The sequence below is a fragment of the Electrona antarctica genome, assembly GCF_951216825.1.
Source record: "Electrona antarctica genome assembly, chromosome: 21".
NCBI lineage: Eukaryota > Metazoa > Chordata > Actinopteri > Myctophiformes > Myctophidae > Electrona > Electrona antarctica.
In genome coordinates, this window is record NC_136802.1 from 25,946,378 (window position 1) to 25,954,291 (window position 7,914).

The following is a 7,914-nucleotide window of genomic DNA, read 5'->3' on the forward strand; positions in this document are numbered from 1 at the left end:
TTTAACTCTTAAGAGTGTCACATTTTAATTAATAATAATAATAATTTAATTTGCCAGAAGTTTACACAATTAATAATAATAATAATTTAATTTGCCAGAAGTATACACAAATTAGAGAATGTAAACAATTGATCAACGTTTGCCTGTTAATGTCTCCTAATGGTACCAACATCAATACAGCATGAAATTGTGGACAAAATCTTATCCAAAATAATCCTTATAGTTTTGGGTGTACGAGGCTAAATGTCATCAAATGGTGGTCCATTGCTCAAATGCAGAATAAATAATGGTCCTTGATATGAAAAAGGCTGAGAACCACTGTAGTATAGTACAGTAGGCGTTGCTTCTGTCCTACGATGACAAACAGCAGTAACGGCCATGATGATGGGTTTAGAATGTAACCCTACGAATGCTACTAACAGACTACAATACCCTGGGGACATAAAGTGAGGATTTTCTCAGCTTCAAAACTCAACACAAACGGATGGAACCACTCGGAAATGTAACATCAACAGAAGGCTGCTGTCGGTTTGGTATTTAAAGCAAAAAACAGTATTAAGACTATTGGGTTCGTTTAGCAGGCATATAGCAGGTCATAGACAGAGCCATACATACACAGAAACAGTTCACTGCAGCTCTGCGACGCATTGTGAGCTGGTAGATCTGCTCATTTCAAGTTTTCAAATGTTGAAAACATCTTTTGAAATGAGCAGACATTCTGCATAATGAGTACTTTCTATACCATTGGTACTTTTAGGACAGCTTCCATGTCCCCACCACAGAACCAGAGGATTCAGATTAAACATGGGTCACCCTTTAAACTGTCCCATCTATTTAACAGGCGTGTTCCTTCCAAATGTGTGTGTGTGTGTGTCTTGCATGTATGCTGTGTCCGTCTATGTATGGCTCTGTCAAAAAAGTCAAACAAGGCCATGGAAAGGTCATAAGGTCATGGGGTCATGATAAGGTCATAATACTGGGTCAGCTCAATGCGTGTGTCCTACCCAGGACTTTGACTTTCCTTTTCAGGTTTTACTAAAAAGATTTTCACACACGCACACACACGGCACACGCACACACATAAATACCCTCCAGTCTTTCACATCATTTCACAATAGACCATCAAATACCCCCCTCCCCAACTCACGCACGCACGCACGCACACACACACACACACACACACACACACACACACACACACACACACACACACACACACACACACACACACACCTGTCTTGCCCATAGAACGAATAATTATAAAAAGAAACGAGTATGCTAACAATAACCAGTAATAACAATAGACTAGATGATGGAGGTATGAATTAGGTGATTGGTGGTTGTACCCATGATGTCACAGATCTCAGACATGGCCATATAAGGAAGTTATATAGGCCTATTGTTTTGACTTCAGTGCCGCCCGCGCCTAAAAGAACAACCGATATACCACTGTTGTGTTAACTTTGTTGACAGCTAGTTCGCTGCTGGAATAACAGACGAGTCGCCCCTTTACCAACTCGCCCCGGCGTAAAAAACTATGCCTAAACATAACCCTATACCTAAACTTAACCCCAGTAAGACTACGCCTAAACTTATTCTCAGTAAAACAAAATTAAGAATACAAGAACCGCGGCACCGGTCGGTATGAGGTCGGCGGAAAAGAATCGAGGGCAAAATGGATTATGGGCGACCGTACCTGATGCCCGCTGCTGTACAGTAGATGTTTATTGTTTCATGGCTTTAACGTATATATTTTGTGATTAATCTGTAATGGATGAAAATTTAAATGCTTTTTCAAATCACTTTTAACAGTGAATTTAATACTAGAAAGAAACCAATCAGTGTTGTTGATAAATGCACACAGATTAACTCTTCCTAATTCAGGGCCCCTTCCCTACTTCCTTCAGGTGTTACAGATTATACTAATTAATATAAGGCTCTGTTCCATTTAGTGTACAATGGTTCTCAAACTTGTTTTAATTTCATGGATCCCCATAACTCTGAGAGTTATACTCCCATATGGGGCCATTTGGAACCCACTCAATGGCACTTTGAGACCCACTGTTGTAGCAGTGTTTCCAGTGAGCCAACATGTACAAGTATCATATCTTATCTTACCTTTGCATCGGTAACACCTTTGAAGGAAGTAGGGGAGAGGCCCAAGTTCTTTCCAAAATGGCATATGTGCATAGAGCCTATTCCAGTGTAAACAGATCTAATGTCAGTGTAAAGAAATAAAATAAAATAAATCCTCAAAGTGTACCCTATTGGTCTGAATATAAGACTGTATGAATATAAGATGTTTTTTTCCAATGGAAATATCCTAAAAAACTGGGTCGTACTACCATCTGGGACTAGACTATTTAATTTTTCACAAATGAGTCTTGAAAAATGGGAGTCGTCTTATATTCGGCACAATACGGGTAATATCTCCCCAGTTCAAAATAAGGGCTTGAGTAGAAATGTAAGCACAGTTTGCATAGGGGACCCAGGTTGGAATCCCGGACAGGATATACAGTACATCATATGGATTCCTGTCCTGACTGTGGCTTTAGCGCTCAGGATGATTGTGACAGACTTGTGCAGGTCACTGAAGCCACATAGCTTTTCCTCCCTGAAATTACACCAGTGATGGGTGGGAGGAGCTGGGAAGGAATGGGAAAACGGTTGCGTGCATTAGCGCAGGGGTTCTCAACCCGTGGGTCGCGACCCCTCGGGGGGTCGCCAAATTATTTTAGGGGGTCCCCAAATTATTTTCAAAAAAAAAAAAAAAAATTATTTTTGTTTTTTAATTTTTTTTCACGATTTTTCAAAAATAGCAGACCTACAAGCTCGTAGCGCGCCACTCGGTGGCGCGCTATGAGCTTGTAGATCTGCTATTTTTAAATAGCTAAATTATAACAATGCTTAAAACACCAAAAGGGGTTCCCGCCCAAAATAGTTTAAGGTTATTGTAGCAGTCAATTTATATTGGGGGTCGGGAGGGGGCGGGGCGGGGGTCCCGAGACGTTGCCAAAGCATTTTCGGGGGTCCCCGGCCAAAAACGTTGAGAACCCCTGCATTAGCGCACCATGAGGACAAAGGAAACATTCAGTCCAAATGTCCAGTTTGCTAATTCACAACTACTACTATTTTGGTTTACTACTACTTATTTTTTTTTATTATTCTTTTCTACTCTCTTGGTGTTTTGTATGTGGGGATAATCTGGCACGTGCATTTGTTATGAAAGATTAATTGTATCATGAGTGAAACAGCTTATATGTTATAGCTATAGATATCGGTATATCTATACCCCCCCGCCCCTCACTGGTGTAATTTCTGGGGAGGAAAAGCGTCACTAAAGGGCCATGTCTTTGTTCTGTGACATTATTTTCATTATTTTTTTCTTAACTACGGTTTCCTCTATTTCACTACAGACACCAACAACGCACAGACAGAGACACACACACAGACACGCAGTCACACACACACACACACACACACACACGCACACACACACACGATATATACAACATTTACAATATGTGTCCCCCCCTCACCTGCAGATAGGGGGAGAGGCAATGACATGGCAGTTTGGTTTGGAAACCAAATGTCCATCCACTCTTGACTGAGGTTTGGAACTCGCCCTAGAAGCAAGGAACTAGGGGGTTTGGAATGCAACGCGTCCTTCAGTTAATTTCTGTTGAGAGATGCGCCCTTTAGGAAGTAAGGGAATTTGAGGGCGCAGGTTAGGAGTTGGAACATTCCAGGAACTGGTGTCCTTCCGTTAGGACTTCAACTTGCTGTTGATGGTAAGAGGACGCTAAATAGAATGGGTCCTCTGTGCAAGGTTATGCGACATAAGACAGTCAAGGAGGAAATGCTTTAAATTGAACGTCTGCTTGTTTTTAAACGTGGCACGCAGAGGATGAAGGGGTAGGATTCAGGACGTTTATTGGAATTTGTCTCTTGCTTGAATAGGCACAGAAATGGGAAATATGTTCTCCAGAAATAGGATGTGTCCTGCTGTCCAGTGTTGATGCTACCATGAAGGTCAAGTTTACGGACTTGGGAGGAGAAATGGAATTGTGTCCGAACATATCCTGACCTAGAAGGTAAGGGGGTAGGGAATTTGCGGTGAAATGGTACATGTCCTTAGACCAGTGGAAGCTGGCCGTACAGTACCCCCCGGCCTAGGAAACACTTCAGTGTCAAGAGGACATCAAAATGAGTGGGGTCGATCATGTCCTTTTCAAATGTGTATTAAGTATAAAATGATTAAATGTGTCAGTCATTTTTTGTATATTCAAGTCATTGTCATATCATATATTGTAATCGCGCCAGCCCTAATTCAGAAATTCAGACACATGAAAGCGACACGTCAAAGTGCCTCAACAGGAAGCTCCACCGCTTTGCTTCCATAGACTATAGAGGTGTGAACGGGATTCTGACTCTTCTAGAGCGCATGTTGTTGTCACTGTGCTCTTTAGAGTAACTGAAGCAAAATCACAGATAATCGACCTATACTACGGCAGTGGTTTTCAACCAGAGGTCCTTGAGGGGGTTCCAGGTGGTCCCCAGCTAAATGATGGAACGCTAGTAACCAAATGGACCCTTATGAATCTTTAACTCTTAAGAGTGTCACATTTTAATTAATAATAATAATAATTTAATTTGCCAGAAGTTTACACAATTAATAATAATAATAATTTAATTTGCCAGAAGTATACACAAATTAGAGAATGTAAACAATTGATCAACGTTTGCCTGTTAATGTCTCCTAATGGTACCAACATCAATACAGCATGAAATTGTGGACAAAATCTTATCCAAAATAATCCTTATAGTTTTGGGTGTACGAGGCTAAATGTCATCAAATGGTGGTCCATTGCTCAAATGCAGAATAAATAATGGTCCTTGATATGAAAAAGGCTGAGAACCACTGTAGTATAGTACAGTAGGCGTTGCTTCTGTCCTACGATGACAAACAGCAGTAACGGCCATGATGATGGGTTTAGAATGTAACCCTACGAATGCTACTAACAGACTACAATACCCTGGGGACATAAAGTGAGGATTTTCTCAGCTTCAAAACTCAACACAAACGGATGGAACCACTCGGAAATGTAACATCAACAGAAGGCTGCTGTCGGTTTGGTATTTAAAGCAAAAAACAGTATTAAGACTATTGGGTTCGTTTAGCAGGCATATAGCAGGTCATAGACAGAGCCATACATACACAGAAACAGTTCACTGCAGCTCTGCGACGCATTGTGAGCTGGTAGATCTGCTCATTTCAAGTTTTCAAATGTTGAAAACATCTTTTGAAATGAGCAGACATTCTGCATAATGAGTACTTTCTATACCATTGGTACTTTTAGGACAGCTTCCATGTCCCCACCACAGAACCAGAGGATTCAGATTAAACATGGGTCACCCTTTAAACTGTCCCATCTATTTAACAGGCGTGTTCCTTCCAAATGTGTGTGTGTGTGTGTCTTGCATGTATGCTGTGTCCGTCTATGTATGGCTCTGTCAAAAAAGTCAAACAAGGCCATGGAAAGGTCATAAGGTCATGGGGTCATGATAAGGTCATAATACTGGGTCAGCTCAATGCGTGTGTCCTACCCAGGACTTTGACTTTCCTTTTCAGGTTTTACTAAAAAGATTTTCACACACGCACACACACGGCACACGCACACACATAAATACCCTCCAGTCTTTCACATCATTTCACAATAGACCATCAAATACCCCCCTCCCCAACTCACGCACGCACGCACGCACACACACACACACACACACACACACACACACACACACACACACACACACACACACACACACACACACACACACACACCTGTCTTGCCCATAGAACGAATAATTATAAAAAGAAACGAGTATGCTAACAATAACCAGTAATAACAATAGACTAGATGATGGAGGTATGAATTAGGTGATTGGTGGTTGTACCCATGATGTCACAGATCTCAGACATGGCCATATAAGGAAGTTATATAGGCCTATTGTTTTGACTTCAGTGCCGCCCGCGCCTAAAAGAACAACCGATATACCACTGTTGTGTTAACTTTGTTGACAGCTAGTTCGCTGCTGGAATAACAGACGAGTCGCCCCTTTACCAACTCGCCCCGGCGTAAAAAACTATGCCTAAACATAACCCTATACCTAAACTTAACCCCAGTAAGACTACGCCTAAACTTATTCTCAGTAAAACAAAATTAAGAATACAAGAACCGCGGCACCGGTCGGTATGAGGTCGGCGGAAAAGAATCGAGGGCAAAATGGATTATGGGCGACCGTACCTGATGCCCGCTGCTGTACAGTAGATGTTTATTGTTTCATGGCTTTAACGTATATATTTTGTGATTAATCTGTAATGGATGAAAATTTAAATGCTTTTTCAAATCACTTTTAACAGTGAATTTAATACTAGAAAGAAACCAATCAGTGTTGTTGATAAATGCACACAGATTAACTCTTCCTAATTCAGGGCCCCTTCCCTACTTCCTTCAGGTGTTACAGATTATACTAATTAATATAAGGCTCTGTTCCATTTAGTGTACAATGGTTCTCAAACTTGTTTTAATTTCATGGATCCCCATAACTCTGAGAGTTATACTCCCATATGGGGCCATTTGGAACCCACTCAATGGCACTTTGAGACCCACTGTTGTAGCAGTGTTTCCAGTGAGCCAACATGTACAAGTATCATATCTTATCTTACCTTTGCATCGGTAACACCTTTGAAGGAAGTAGGGGAGAGGCCCAAGTTCTTTCCAAAATGGCATATGTGCATAGAGCCTATTCCAGTGTAAACAGATCTAATGTCAGTGTAAAGAAATAAAATAAAATAAATCCTCAAAGTGTACCCTATTGGTCTGAATATAAGACTGTATGAATATAAGATGTTTTTTTCCAATGGAAATATCCTAAAAAACTGGGTCGTACTACCATCTGGGACTAGACTATTTAATTTTTCACAAATGAGTCTTGAAAAATGGGAGTCGTCTTATATTCGGCACAATACGGGTAATATCTCCCCAGTTCAAAATAAGGGCTTGAGTAGAAATGTAAGCACAGTTTGCATAGGGGACCCAGGTTGGAATCCCGGACAGGATATACAGTACATCATATGGATTCCTGTCCTGACTGTGGCTTTAGCGCTCAGGATGATTGTGACAGACTTGTGCAGGTCACTGAAGCCACATAGCTTTTCCTCCCTGAAATTACACCAGTGATGGGTGGGAGGAGCTGGGAAGGAATGGGAAAACGGTTGCGTGCATTAGCGCAGGGGTTCTCAACCCGTGGGTCGCGACCCCTCGGGGGGTCGCCAAATTATTTTAGGGGGTCCCCAAATTATTTTCAAAAAAAAAAAAAAAAATTATTTTTGTTTTTTAATTTTTTTTCACGATTTTTCAAAAATAGCAGACCTACAAGCTCGTAGCGCGCCACTCGGTGGCGCGCTATGAGCTTGTAGATCTGCTATTTTTAAATAGCTAAATTATAACAATGCTTAAAACACCAAAAGGGGTTCCCGCCCAAAATAGTTTAAGGTTATTGTAGCAGTCAATTTATATTGGGGGTCGGGAGGGGGCGGGGCGGGGGTCCCGAGACGTTGCCAAAGCATTTTCGGGGGTCCCCGGCCAAAAACGTTGAGAACCCCTGCATTAGCGCACCATGAGGACAAAGGAAACATTCAGTCCAAATGTCCAGTTTGCTAATTCACAACTACTACTATTTTGGTTTACTACTACTTATTTTTTTTTATTATTCTTTTCTACTCTCTTGGTGTTTTGTATGTGGGGATAATCTGGCACGTGCATTTGTTATGAAAGATTAATTGTATCATGAGTGAAACAGCTTATATGTTATAGCTATAGATATCGGTATATCTATACCCCCCCGCCCCTC